This window comes from Bombus vosnesenskii, unplaced genomic scaffold (genome assembly GCF_011952255.1).
Source record: "Bombus vosnesenskii isolate JDL3184/JDL3185 unplaced genomic scaffold, Bvos_JDL3184-5_v1.1 scf7180000013308, whole genome shotgun sequence".
Taxonomy (NCBI): Eukaryota; Metazoa; Arthropoda; class Insecta; order Hymenoptera; family Apidae; genus Bombus; species Bombus vosnesenskii.
Genome location: NW_022882957.1, coordinates 1,161,841 through 1,177,630, shown reverse-complemented (window position 1 = coordinate 1,177,630; position 15,790 = coordinate 1,161,841). Strand labels below are relative to the sequence as shown.

At 41.1% G+C, this 15,790-nt stretch overlaps 1 protein-coding gene across 4 annotated transcripts in view; it reads left to right on the top strand.

Annotated features, from left to right (window-relative positions):
* The window catches only part of LOC117234763 (tyrosine-protein phosphatase 99A-like), a 420,704-nt gene that overhangs the window by 212,282 nt on the left and 192,632 nt on the right, over window positions 1–15,790 (top strand). The window lies entirely within an intron of this gene.

The following is a 15,790-nucleotide window of genomic DNA, read 5'->3' as shown; positions in this document are numbered from 1 at the left end:
CGCTGCCTTCGTCCGATCGTTATCCACGATTTTCTATCGATGCCGCTATTATTTCTGCCAGCGATAAATTAACGGTCTCGTTAATGTAGAACCGTGAGATTCCAATCGGCGATTTCGCTGGAGGGTGCTGCTTCCGTCTGGAACAGGAGCTATTAGTTAAAAACAATTAATGCGTCCCAGGGGTATTTTTATACGAGTAGCGGCGGCCCATTAGTTTGCTACATGTACGATGCACGAGCGAAATGTGAGTTGCAATTGTTGTATTTAATTGTTTCTTTATAGACTATTCAATTTCGCAACAACGAAAGTGCAATAGATGAAATAAAAATACACACTCATTCATCGCATGATACTCTCTCTCTAAAAACAATAATTGATTGTTGAGAAAATAATTCAAATATATGATAGAAAATTGTCGAAATTGTTTCGATGAGATTTAAAGGAAAATAATGAATTGTGCTATTTATATCTATGTATATATATGATGGTTATATCTTTTTCACATACAAATTTACAAAATTAACCATTGCGCGGACCTAAAAGAATAGACCTCCGAAATCGTCGAAATTCCGTTTCATCGTATTTCCTCTGTTTAGTCTCCCAATCAACGGAGCGAACGTTTCGCAATAAAACGACCGAAAATTGAGGTCGATATTCGTTGAAATTAGTCAAATTCTAACTTTTCTTTTTTACGAGTGCATCGATAGTGTTTCGAACAGAGAGGCAAACGAGTTTCGGCGTTCCTACGATTTTCAGTAAGGGTGCGGAGAAATCCATCGTGGGAAGGCAGCAGTCGTTCAATTAGCTCGGCTAAACGAGTCGAAATCGACACGAAACTGTTTTAATCGAGGGCCAGGATAAACAATGGCTCGTCAATGGCGCAACTGTGCCGCGCGCTTTCATTTTGATAAGTGTTCAGGGCTCGGTCCAGTGCCTGGGCATCGTTATCGTTTCGCAATTACCGGCGAAACTAATCAGAAATTAGTACTATTGCCGCCCTCGTATAACTACTTCCCAGTGTTATTTCATCGTCGCTATTGCTTTCAAAGCTATTGTGGAAACACGTCCCCGCGTTAATTTAACATTTCGTATAATTAGTTATACCGGTTGTAACTTAATTCGACGGCAATAACGATCATTTCACACGAACGATGCAATCGTCGATTGCGAGGATTGTAATTTTGTCGTGAGAATCGTGCGACGTGCTCGCCACTTGTTTCCAAATCAAACGCTTCACGTCGCACATTGTATGGAAACGGCTGCCTGGCTACGAAAAAGTCATGGGACAATGTGCGGATTAACATTGTTGAGCTTAATTATTCCACTTACTATATTTATGAACACATGGAATTATTCTTGTACGAGACACTGTGTATTATTGATAGATAATATAGTAATTGCACGTATAATATAGTAATTGGAATAGATAAATAGCGACGTTAGTATACGTAGCTTTCGCAGAGAGACTACGAACTTCGAAATTAAATTGCAATAATAACAGCAAAACGTGACACTTGATTTTTACAAAAATTAGAAGAGTAAAATATCATTGGAATTTTGACCAATCCGTGTTGAGATTCTATACAATCTACGGAAAAATAATTCATATTTTACGAGAAGAAGAATTTGTGTTCTTTGAGACAGTAAAAATTACTGCATTTAAGTAATTTTCATAGATAAATGACATTGTAATTAATCTTTGAGGATGTAGCACGTAAAGAAACCAGAAATTGAGTATTAGAAAATAACGTAAATGATGATTTTTTCCCAGTCAAGTAGTCGTTATCAGATACCGAGCGTCACGTCGGCGAGCGTCGATATTATAAAGGGAAAGGAAATTACGTATCGCGTAACGTGCGGAGTCGGGGAAAGGACGTATTTGCGGGTCGTTTTAGAAGCTGCTATTCGAGATAAAACGACCACCTCGATGTACAAGGTGTTTCGCTAACTCTCCGGCAAGTTCTTGCCGAATATATTCATGACGCACGACCGACTTTCTTCCTAAACTTGGTCGTACGAAAAAGCCTCTGGTATCTTATAAAGGGGAATATTTAAAAGCCGCAGCTCTCCCACGAAGCGAACATGTGTACGAGTTAAGAATTTCAAACGAAATTATTGGTTAATCTTGCATGTTCGTAAAGTGACTCCGGACAATTTTCTCGCATCCCATTTTGGGATAGAAATGTTACATAACAGGACGAGATCCTTTTACTGGCGACATCCTGTGTCTGACGCATCCATGTATACGTTCTTTTACAATTTTCAGTCTTTATAAAATCAGAAGCTTGAATGATACAGGAGACCGAATAGGTAGTAGACTGGCGCAAACACTTCTTTCTTCCTGAATTCGAGGGCTGGCTGGAGAGGTTGTTAAAAAAATCATAGCGATATCGAAGGCACATCTCGAGTTTCCTAGGGCAAAGTTAGCGGGAAACGCCCTATATATGGAGGGACCAAGTCCCCTCGAATAACTTTGACTCGCGGCGAACTTTGAAATGGCAAGTGAACTGCCGTCCCTTTTTATCAAGCCGGCTCTTCCAGTTGCTCCAACGTACGGACGAACCGAAGCACGCGCGCGATAAGAAAACTCTCGCCACAATATGGCCGGTCGCATTCTACTTAAATCCTCGCGATCCAACGCGACGTTCTTTCGTACGATAAATCGTTCTCCAAGTCGTATGAAATCTTTGTCGAGGCCTTTGATCCTTACTGGCATATTTATTCGAAGTTATTTAAGGATCAAAGAATAGTTTGTCGTCTCTTCTTCTTTCTAAAGAATTGCTCAATGGGGTGCTGGAACTATCAATAGGATATTTTATTACTCTGGCGTTTGAATTTCTCTGACTGTTCGTAACATCAATCAATATTATTAATTATTTGGAGTTTCGAAAAGATCACAAATGTAGTGCTTGTTAAATAAATTTTTTAATATAATATGATAATATTATGTTGTTTAATTTTATTTGAATATATGATTGACTATTCTGTTAAGATTGTGTCTGAAAACTCTGCTATGTTCTGTGCCACGTTCCATTAGAAGTCTTAAACTTTATTAACAAATTCTATGATTAGATAGTAGAATGTTCTATTTATGATTCTATTAAAACTCTATCGGAAAGCTCTATACTCTATGCTCTATACTTTATTTAACACTCTGCTGAATTCTACGTGTCGAAATCCTCATACTCTCCCTTTTGTTACTCCCTCAAAGCTTTCCGTTCGGAGAGTGAACGGTATCTTCGTCATTCCAACAGAAAGTTCTACAAAGTTCGATTGGACAGAGGGTCTATCAGACGATCAGTCATCGTCACACAACCTGTGGAAATTGCGAAGTTTAAAACGGAGGGTATTTGCTGTTAAGACACAGGGAAAGTGAAAGCAAAGAAATTAAACTGTATGTCGTTTACAATCCCATAAATAACGTCACAAAATAATCTGACAGAAATCGTAGGAGCGCTAAATTCCACATAACTCTTAAAAATAGCAATCGTTTGCACTTAATCATGCGATAAATTTTCTCTGACAGCAAATTTTAACACTAGCTAGGATTTCGAAACTAATGAAATCGTAATATAGGTTATATCCCCATGATCAAGTTCTATTTACAATAAGAAACGCGCGTTTCACGGGCTACTGGCTGTAAGGTCCAAATGAATTTTAAGCGGACTTAGAGAACGTCCGTTTGAAAGTCAAAGGGAAACAGAGCAACGAAGGAAGATAGGATGGTCAAAATTGCTACTGGAACCGCGTCGAACAGCTTCCAATAAACGAGCAGCTCGTTTAGACCATCGACGAATTAACTCGTTTCTAGATAGAAGCTATCTTGGACGAGGATAAGCTTGCGGTTTCCGCAACGTTCTGGTACAGATACGTACGCGAGGTAAATCGTGTTCCGGCAGATCTTCTGGCTGGCCCAGCCAGCTTCTGTCGCTTCCTTTCTTCTTGACAACGCCGGACGCGCGATGCTCGCGACTTGAAGCAAGTTTGTTGCTTTACAAAACAGATGACGTTCTCTCTTCTGGTGGCGAAGTACAGCGTGTGGACGAGTAGCAGAAGAGAGGCTGAAGAGGCGAGACGCGGTTTGAAAAAGAGGGACGAGGCTAAGAGACAAGAAAGAAGACGAGACACGCTTGCAGACACGCATTGTTTGCCGTTGGGAGAACGTGCAGCGATACTTGCTTGCGTATAGTTGCTCGCCACTGCCTAGTTCGTCTCTTAGTTACGGAAAGAGCCGGCAGACACTTTTGTACGGATTGTACAAAAGAACACCCGGCGACACGAGGTAACAGAGGCTGGCGAGCGCATGTTGCGGACGAGGAAGCGCGAAATCGCGATGATTAGCGCATTCACCGCTCGACAACGCTCGATGTCAAACCTTGGAATTTTCCTAATGACACCGGCTGGCCGAGCTAGCAACGTTTTAACGTTGGACGATGGAAATATCGCGTTTAAATTTTATAGGAAAATGATAAAGGTGATTTTCTTGCGGAAAAGATTTCACTTTAGGTTTGTTGATCGTAAGAGTCGCTTGTTTTAATAGTGTTGTTGTCGTTTGTGATTTATCGCAGCATTAACGAACTAACAGCGTGGAAGTTCAAGGGAATAATAGTAAAGGGTTTCCCCTTGAGAACGATGTTGTAACATCGGCTATTGAACTTGCATCGATTATGGTACCGTCGGATAAAAGAGTAGAGTTTTTCTTTTATATAATGAAGATATCTTGCGTTGAAAAATAATGTGCGAGAGTTTTCAAAGTTTTTGAAAATAATAGAAAGATTAGTCAGAAGAATATCTTTAAAATTCCAAGTTTTAGTGGAATTATATGATGGCTGGTCCGAGCCAGCCATTTCACATCCGATTAACCGGATTGCTCGTGACGGCCAAAATTCTTAAAGGGCTTCTCGAAACTGGGATTTCAGTAATACACTTGCAGCTAGAGTTTCGGAACTGTGTGCTCCGCAAGAATCAAAACCACCGGATTCAATGAAAACCGTTTAACCGAGATTTCCAACGGTAGATGCCACTCGGAGGGCGCACTTATCCCGGATTTCGCAATTTGTTCGTCCTTCTTTATCTTTAATATCGTATAAATTTCACTGCTAAACTACAGCTTTCAGTCTTCCATAGATAGATCGTCGGGAAACTTCCACTCGTTGGAATTCAAACATCTAAATTGCAAAATTTAAATAGATAATCTTGAATTTTACAGACTCAAACACTCAGCTATAAATTGAAACAATTCGAATATCCAGCTGTAAATTACCAAGTTTAATTGCTCTACTTTAAATTGAAAAATTTCGATTCGATAGATTCAAATTTTCAACTGAAATTTCTACATTTAACTTTTCAAATTTAGATTTCAAAATTCAAATTCCTGGGATTCGCGGATTTCAATTAAATTCTTTAGCGTTTGAACAGAATAATCACTGTGTCGACAGCGTAGTCAATCTCCTCGAGACACTCGATGCGTCGAGCGCATATAGTCACCGGAAGGAAGGATCCGATACCAAAATTCGTCAGCGTGTCCATATCCAATGGTTTGTCTGATTAAGTCCGTGTTAATTCATCCACATGCACACAACTAATGTCATCGCTAGTTACGCGAGAGTTGGCACGTGAATGGGGCTCATGGTCAAGTGTCCCGGTCACCGGGACGGCTGATCAGGTGCGACCAATCCTGCTTGACGTGTCTCCACCTCCGGGTCCGGAATTGCCTAAAGGTGTCAGAGTCACAATTGGCTCATTGTCTGGGATCTTATGCACATTGGGCATATTCGATAATATCGATACTTACGCATTTGATCGATTCGCGATAGTCACATGAAGCTACAAAGACGGACATCGTCGAATGTCTCTCAAACTATTAACGCCGTTCCTTTAAATATTAATCTAACGTCAACTACGTTCGACAAATCCATCGATATTTTCGAATGACAACGTGACATATAGCGACTGTTGTTTTGACCATTCGACGCTACTGTTTTATTTATTGGCAACGATATTTGAAAGATGGATTTTAAGAAACTAAGATATGGTCACCTTTGAATATTTTCTGACAGTTTTGTTTTTCAAAAACATCAATTTGAAGCTTCGTAGTTTCATTAAATGTTTTAGGAGTATGATGAATTTTTTCCAATAATAATAATGCATATATTAAAAGTTGTAGTATGCTTATAACAAAAAATTGCATGAAAGTGTCTAGTTTTCTAACTGTTAAATTTTTCATTTCGCACATGTCGTGAAAATCCTGTTACGAGTGCCAGTGACACGTCTATCGAACATCTGCCAAGTTCCAAGCAAATCTATTCATCGATTCGCGAATTATCATGACACTCGTAGGTATTCAAACATTCAGATAACTATTAGACTTTACGATGCTTTAGAAGGGCAAAGTCTGTTCAACCTTACAAATAACAGACAGATTTCCCGAAACCCTTGCCATTAAGATGTTTATCCAGTCTGAAATGCTTCGTCAAGCGAAGCTTCTTATTAGTAGCCTGACGTTCGTTGGTGGAATTTGCCACTGGTTCGGAACGTCTGAATCGTAGTAACCGAAGTAGAAAGCATACTTGCCGCCTGGACGCGTCGGATGAATTATAACTCGAAGGAATGGCTAAGTATCCGGGTCAACGCGATAAACTGATTTACTGCAAAACCAGAACATTATCTTGGTGGAAGTTGAACGGCCGTCCTGTCTCTTTCCAATGAGCTATGGGGGTATTTTTCGAGGAGCCGCCTGCCCCGCCGAATCTTACCTATCGTGCTATACCTATATGCCGCGAAACTTGTCCGATCGCTGGAACGTGGACCGAGAAATTCCTAAGGATGGAGTAAAACTGGAACTAGAAATAGACGAGGAAGGGTGCGTGGTTGAAGCGGGAGGATAGCTATCGGTTGGTGGGATTTAAAATTATTCAGAACGGCAAACGGAAAATGCCCTAGCGTCCGGATCTCGCGTCGTATGTTTTTGACTCGGTATAAGAAAGAGACTGGCGGAACGGGATGCGGCAAAGCTGCTGACATTTTTATACGATCGAGCATTGGGAATCGCATCGACATGCAACGCGAATCCATTATGCATGTTCGCTCCCCCTCCCGAATTCGCCTTTGCTCTTTCGCCCGAGTTCTTCCCATGGCTGCTGCGTGCCCGACTTGCTATTTCTGAATCGACGCGATCGCAACGACGACGTTGTGACCCGAGAATGAAAACGGAATACGCACTAGTGACAGTTTATCAAGTTTAAATCGATTCGATATACAATATTTGTGCTACATTGCGGAAAAGATTCCCGCTGATAATTATTCGCGTCCTTTACTCGACTTGTAGCGATAGTAAGTCAGTGTTAATGAATGTCTTAATCAATGAGAAGCAGAAGCATAAACAGCAGTACGTGTAACCAAGTTTTAATATCATCGCTATACGTACGTAATATCAAAACGTATATTTTGTGGTACAATGAATTAAAAAAAGTTTATACGCAAAAAGTAGAGAAAGCAAGTAAAACGAATGGTGTGAGTTAATTCAGCGGATGTGTTGATTCACAGATCAAACGTTTTTCAATGCTCTTAACACCTTTCCTCAACGATATACCGGTGCATATAAATATACAATTAAACGAATCGACGCTACATTCCGCAAATGAAAACGTAGTATGTACGTTTCAAAGTGGGAGTTGATTGATCAAGTTTCAATCCATTCGATGTGCTATCGCATTATGGAAAAGGTTCACGTGCATTTCGTGCCACTCATTGGTGCTGATAAATCCATGGTGGTATACTCAATGTACAAACTTGATGATTAGTCGGTCAACAATGTTTAATAACGTATCCGAATATTCAGGAACACCGTCATCGATACAGTGGAGCACGTATTAGCCAGAGTAATAAGGGTCAATTTACTTTGATGAATTGTTAATTATGATATATCTGGTTTGCGATAGTTATGGCTGGTTATAATAATTTATTATCTGTTTATACGCAATACATGTTTAGATAACAAGCGCCTCACCGCAATAATATTCATCAGAACGGTACAATGGCGAAGGGTAAACTTTCAACCCCTTCAAATGACTTCATCATAAACTCTCTAAATTTAATACTCCAACATATATTTATATGTGTACGTTATTACGGTTCACTTCCTCTTTCATAATCCTTTATTCATAATACTCTACAAAATTATTTCGTACAGTTCAATATAATACACAATATTAGGCGAGGGGATGCGATATTCGTTTCGGAACATTGTATCGAGATACAACTGTACACTGTACGATTCGAGATTCTGGAAATGACCGTTCTCTGATATCGTTCTTCTAACATAATCAATCTTCCGAATGTCGGTAACCAACAAATCTTCTTAATCTCTTCTCACGATATACGCTTGATACCTTGATATTCTACACCATTGCTGTCAAATAATTCAACAATATTTTCTCGAACCTGAACGAATGAAAACTACAAACGACCATGTACCATTTTGATTTATCAGAGCGTAATGACGCGAGAGCTATTTCATAATTCCATGTGATTTTATCACGCGGAACGGGGATACGATTTAACCACAGCCTAGCCATGGTCTTTTTTCCAATCCCAATTGGATCCGTGCAGGGATTACAGGTAATTCCCAATTATTTCGCGAGCGTAAAGCGTAAGCCGTGTGCTCGATCGGATCGGTTGCTTGCGGAGGTTTATGGCGGAGATAAGCGGGGCCCTGATACTCGCCGATCTTTCGCCGTGTTTCGAATCGGCCTGGCGTGACTTTACGCTATCGTAAAAGCAGGAGCTGTATCGAGATGGTTTTCAAGCTGGCGGAAGTGCCGTTTTCGAATGGCGTCCGGGACGCGAGAGTCCTGTCCCGATAGCGTTCGCCATTTCGGTCCTGCAATGTTTTTTCGCTTTATAGTCGGATTCAGGGCATCGATAAAACTCGATCGTCGCCGCGGTATATTAATATACAAAATGAATAAAAAATTCATCGTCGTCCCCTCGGCGCGATATATTTGTCTTTTGACGCGTGGTACTTCGATATCGACCGAAATGGAACGCGATTGATTTCCCCTGGACCTGCCCGTTCGCTTGGCGACCGCCATATTTTTAAATTAATGATCATCGCCTAACTTGGTCGGGATAAAGTTTTGCGTAGCGTCGGTGGAATACGACGGTGTAAAAGTCTTGTTACGTACTTGTCAATAGTAATGAAACAAAGGAAATAAATTTTATCACACTCCTGTACTTGTTTAGTCGGGTACCAAGCTTGGAAAGTGTAAAAAAAAAGTGGGAAAAAAATAAGTTACTTCTAGATAGAAGAAACATCTAGAATTACATGTTTCAAAATGAGAAGTCTGACTACTATCCAGTGAAAATAAAGAGTTATTTGCAATACGTGTCTCTAATTGTAGGAAACGACCTAAAAGAAGACTAATTGCAAGGCTCGTTTTCACGAGTAATTGTCACTTTTTCAAATTACTTTATTGATGTTACAAAAATACGTAGTTGCAATTGTTCTTTATGAGATTTTTGTTAAAAAAAACGTTAATTATTTATGGCTACGGCAATCAACAGTGCGAATCCTGTATTTATAAATTGTGAAAACAGCAAAAACGCAATCAACTCGGCTGTGTTACCGCGACATGTATTGCGTCGTTGTATTTACAATGCGTCAGTCATCGGTACCCAACATAATTTACAAATATTCTGAAGAAATTAAAACAAAAATTACATTTCTCGTAAATAAAAAAAATTTGGGATTCCCTAGTGTACCAAAGCGACAATTCTGGCCAGCATCCTATGAAAGCAGAAATGAAGAGTTATACGTCGCTAATTGTAAGAGACGGTTATAGAAAACAGGTCCGAGAAAAAAATTGGCGAGTCCGGGGCTCGTGTGGCCGAACGTAAAATGTAACCCACACGAAAGCAGGAGTGCGTGTGTGCATGTAAATGGAAACGGTGTTAGGAAAGTTGTTGAGTCGGTAGAGGTCGAGAGCTTGTGCACGGACGGTAGCATGGTCGGGGGATGATGCATGGGACTCGTACGTGAGGATTCACGTGAGAGATCGCCGGTATTCCTTCTATCTCATATATCATGAGTTTTATGTTCGCCCGTTGGAACATTTATTTGTTTGACTGCCTTGCAAGTAAGCCGGGCAACTTTCTTCCGTTTTGTGCACCCGCACCAGTGTCTCTCTCTCCCCTCGCGATCGTAGGAACTTCACAATTATCGCGGATTTTAATATCGCGACAGTTTCGTCCGGAAGATAAGCGCGGAAGAAATAAATAATAACACGTGAGCCCAGAGATTTCGATCATCACGCGATGTAATTAATTCCGGGCAGAGCCGACACATAAACGCGACGAAGCGGTTCGCGTAATTTCTGTCGGTGACTTTAGAACAACGAGGGTCGTTTCTGAAAGCCGTTTCTTTCGGTCCCGAAGGGAAACGCATGCAAAAGCTAGAGTTTCTTTCGAGAAGTCACTGTCCCTCTTCCTTTTTATATTTTTTTCTTCTTCCTTCTCTTTTTTTTTTTAATGGGACGTAAACGGAAGGACAGATCAGAAAACTCGAGGGAGAAAGGCGGCGAGCCGAGAGAGAAATGAGGCGGGAAGAGGTACGAACAGCAATATTACTGGCGAAGGATAGCGGTCGGAATGGCGGAAGAGCATGGTTGAGGTTTTAGGTCGGTAACAAGAGAGGTCAGGGAACCACTATCTCGAATGCCCGGTCTATATCGCAGTCGTGCCGTGTATTTCGAGTAATTTATTAAAAGGAAGTGTGTCGTCAACTTTCTTTCTTCTTAGAATTGGCTACTTTTAGTGATATTCTTAGCGCCTCGGTGAATGGTTAGGAAACATCTTTCAAATCGTAGCGCACCTAACGACAGGTCCAATTGAAAAAATGTGTGTCGTATACCATGTAATTTCGTAACATCTGCTGAAAGTCTTTAATATTCCTTTCGGGAATATATATACTCGTATATTTTAATTAAGAAAATGGAGTCACACGTTACTTCATTTACGCGGTTGATTTTATTCAGATTTATGCTGTTTAGTCTTGAGGTGGCGCGGTTTTTTATTTAAATGAGTGAGAATTCGGTTTTCTCTGTAAATATGCGAATTCCTTCTGGTTGCCGCAGTCAACGGTGCGGCAACTTTTTATTCGTTCTTCATTAGGATAGGTATCGCGGCGTAAAAAAACGACACTCAAGGAACGAAAAGCAACGAGAACGCGATAAGAGAAAGTGGAAGGATAGAACGGAGAAAGGGACACATGTGCTATTTGACAGCGAGCAGGCCGAGGAGAGTAAAAAACTGTTTGTACAAAGAGAGAAACGCCGTGGCATTGTACGCGCCTCGCAGGCACACTCGTGGCGAGCAAAGTAAGTCGAGATTTATCTTGAAGTTGTAAGTTAGAGGCTCTGTGACCCCGATACACCCACTTTTCTTTGCGTATAATCGTTCCAAGCTCTTGCATATTCATTCGGCATTATTTCAATTCACGGCTCGATGAATATTACATATTATTCAATGATTCGCCGCGTTTTAAATCTACCCATTTGCGAGAAGAGAGTCCTCGTCGAAATAATTATCGTTCGTATAACCTGGAAAATCTTTTAACGAGGGGGAAGGTTTCTCCCAGTGGAATTTCACGAGTCCTGCTACAACTTCCACGAGAATAAAAAGGTCGACCTCGCGAAAGGATCTTGATATCCCTCGATAAGCGGAGGTGAAAACGTATCAGTCAGTGTCAATGACTACTTGCGTGTTTTCCGGCTCGTTGATCCCCTCGTCCACGAGGGAAAACGTCCCTGTTACGACCACGATATAAATATCTGATATGCTCGATGAAAGAGTGCAGGAACCTGCTGGTCCTTAGACCGCTTTTGGGTAAACATTGCCAGGGTAGCTCGATAACATCTTATTCCACGGAGACTTCGCGAAGAGTTGCCGGTCTGCGCCTCTTTCGAGACCTTATGGAAGTTTTAGATAGAGCACGATAACAAAGGATCACCTTAGCCAAGTGACAAAGTCTCGAGCAACAGCTCTTCCCGGCTAATATATGTATACGTACCTCGTCTTGGGATGGGAATTTTTCGCTTTGATTAAAATTCGCGACGCCAACTTTGCCGGATACTTACGCTTAATTGGAAATATTCGAGCTGCGAGTTGCTTCGTTACGGCTAGTAAATTCGCAGAAAATATTGGCTGTAAGGGTTGAGAGAAGTGTAATGGCTGAAAAACACCATTTGCAAAACTTTTTCTTTTTAACTTTCAATTTTTCTTCGAATAACTTTATTAGCATCGCGAAGTGGACAACTAGAACTGCGTTTGTGAAATTTTCATTAAAAGATATATTAGTGTTTATAGCTACAGGAATCAATGGGACTGCATTTGGGGATGTTACATGGATGTTATAAGCGTCGAAACGTGTGATTTATCGTTCGACGGTGGATGTTCATGCAAATTAATATATTTACAAACAATTGAATAAAATAGAACCTACGGGAGATTTCATCGTTTAAATATTGTAACAAGTATTTCATTTTGAATGTATCGTTATGAACATTTTATGCATTTTTGTACTTTTAATCATTGTATATATTGTGTTTACACAACATTGTATTTTAACGAGTTATCAAAATATATTTATCTTCGATAAAATCTCAACTTTTTTTTACGAAAACACTCAGGGGTTAAATTTAACATAAATGCATTAACATCCGCAATTAATTTATCACATTCCGTTAAACTTTTTCTGCCTTAAGCGATCACTCGCCAACAGCTAGAACAGAGAAAGAGAGATAGGAAGAGAGAGAATGAGAGAGAGACAGACAGACAGACAGACGGAAAGAGAGAGCAGTATTAATGAAGAGAGGAAATTGAAATCCCGAGTCGTATCCCGTTCGGCATAAAAACAATAACGCCATCTCATTATAGCGTCTGAGAAACGTGAGTGGGATTAGCGGCCACGTGCGCTTTCATTCGCGCGTTCTCGCGAATTCCACCGGCTAGTGAAGCACTGAAACGAAGGGCCGGATCCGCGAGACTGCGCACGGCGATCTCACGTCCTTCCAACCCTAATTCGAGTTCGTGCTTAATCCGCTGGACGTGATCATATTTCGCGGATCCCGTGGAACCAAGGCAGCCGTGAAAGGCTTATCGTCGACTCAACAGCGCGCTCGCTGTTCGCGTTATGAGTTAAGACGAGGAACGGTTGCATAAAGCAGTTTTACCTCGGAATGCCTTGACTCGTGACTGCAACGCTGGCTACATGCAGCCAGCAGGTGATAGCGGAGGTGTAAGGAAGAGGAAGAAGAAGAGGAAAAGTGGACGTGTACCGACGCGATTGTAAGCGGGAAAGAGACGGGATGATAGAAGGAAGAAATGAGAGAGGAAGCGAAGGTTGGTGGAGAGTTAAAGTGTGCCAAGGAGGGAGGAAATAAAGGCAAGAAGCTTTGGGGAGAGAAATAGATTAAAGAGAAGAAAGGGGAGGTGATGTAGAGGTGAAACGGCCGGTGACGAAGACAGCAGCTGGTTGCTAGAGCAGTATGAAAAAGATAAGGAGAGGAGAAACTTGAAAACTCCCGGGTCTCAACAGCAATTAAAGTAAAATTATACAAAAGTGCATCCAGAGTGGCGCGTCTCGCGCGTCAGGCAGCCGAGAAACAACTGTAAGAGACTTACTTCTCTCTCCAAGCCTCTCCGGTTGTTTCGTTCACCCTCTCCCCGTCAAATACCCTCGCTGCTCCTTCTCTTCTCTCTACATTCCTTTTTTCCTTACTCTTTTTTTTTCTTGCACTACTACCGTACGTGTAGGAGCACGCTCGACGAGAGGGAGTCTCGGCAACGAGATCTCTCATATTTAATGACCCAGTTGGACTGCCTCTGGCGACAAGCTGAACGCGCTGAATTTTAACACCGTCGCCGCGCGAATGCCACAGGAAAAAGTACACCCAAGCGAAGGGAATCCTCGTGGCATTCGTGTAACGAACTTCCGCCGACTTTGAACCTTGATTCTCGTGGTGCTTCCACGATGCACTGCTTGTCGCGATTCCAGCGGCAAACGGATTCGGGGGCCCGCATCGGCTCGCCAACGACTACTACGATAGCTTGGTTTTCTGTGCGACGGCCGTTTATTCGCGTTTACACGCGCCACGGGGCGAATTAAATATTTAAACGACGATCGAACGTTAAACATTCATGAAGATCGTTTTACCGTCGCTTAGCTGTTTATCTTTACGTCGCAACTTTTCCATCTAGCTATCGAACCAATTCAAAAGTAATAGTTTATTTATATTTATGGTCTGCGACTCATCGCTGCAGAAATATTGAAAATCGATATTTCTACATGCTTAAATGTATATATGAGTAAAATTAGCGAAGTTATAACATATCGATGAATTTGTAAGTTACAGGTTGTAGGTTATAGGCTTCTCTGCTATAATTTTGCTATTTTACGTCGAGTAAGGTAATCAGATGGTTCGTAGCTTGCAAAATTTGATTGTAATTTATATATAATGTCAATGTGCAAAACTTTCATCGTAATTTTTGAATTTAATTTAATCTCATTTGTTTAATTATCAATGTTATTGCCGTTATATAAGAAAATTCGATAATATACTGGTAATGTACGAATTGTAGAATTCTATTGGTAATATTAGTTATATCGTGTAACGAGGACCTGCTAGTGAATGAAAAAACAATGATGGTAGAGGGTAAATGAATATTTTCCTTCGAAATCGAAATAATAAAAGATAAATAATTCAATTTCAATAGCTGGAATTCAAGCAATTCGATTAACTTGACCGAAACTCACCCTGTAGCATATCCATCTCATCATTAAAACTAAGTGCAACGAAGTTAGGGCGTTTTTAAAACTTATGTCGCAATTCTTTTCATAACGGCTACACTGGGGAGACATAAAATCCGTTAAACGAACACAACCTCGGTATACCAGTGATAGGACTCTAAGACAGTCTTGTCTCGATGAAATTTATACGATAACCGCGGAAGCGATTCCAGAACATCGTCATGGCTCCGTATTTGCCACAGACTATGGAGAGTGAATTCGCGCGCGGAGAACGGTCGTCGCGCGAATAAAAATTCTATTAGCGCGAACGTAATCAATTTCCGGTTTTATGGATAGCGGCCGCGCTAAATCTCGCGGAATTGGCAAAGATTTTACACTGCGTCCGCCACGCGGTATATACTTCATTGTTTGGCTGGTGAAAAACGAAAAACTAAAATTTCGCGAAAACGTTCCGATCCCACCACATTGTCGCGTATCGCTTCGTTGGCGTTTTACCGGTCCCCTCGTATTTTTATCATGCCGTCGCTGATTACATGGAACGTTTGAAATTGCTGTCCGTTCTACTATATTTTTTAACCTCTCTTCGTGGAATCGATCGAACCGTACGGTGAAAATATCGGAGATCTTCTGTTTTTGGAATTTGACGGGGAGCGATTAAAATTTTACTCTGCAACGAAAAACATTCGACTACTCCGGGCTGTGTTCGACGAAGCTCACGAGTCGATAACGATAGTCGACCTCTCGGATATGGGAGATTATTTCAACGTCGAAACCGCGAGTTTCAACGATTAATAATATCGAGAGCGAGACCTACGGTATAACTGTAAATTCGCCGGTGTGACTTTATGAATTTCTCGTTTTCATTATAAATCTCTTTCGAGCGAGATATATCTGACAGGTATCTCGCTTGCCTGGGGAAATTACAAAGTGCTTTCACTACCGTGAAATTTATTAATCGAGCAAAGAGTGCAGCTCGATTAATGT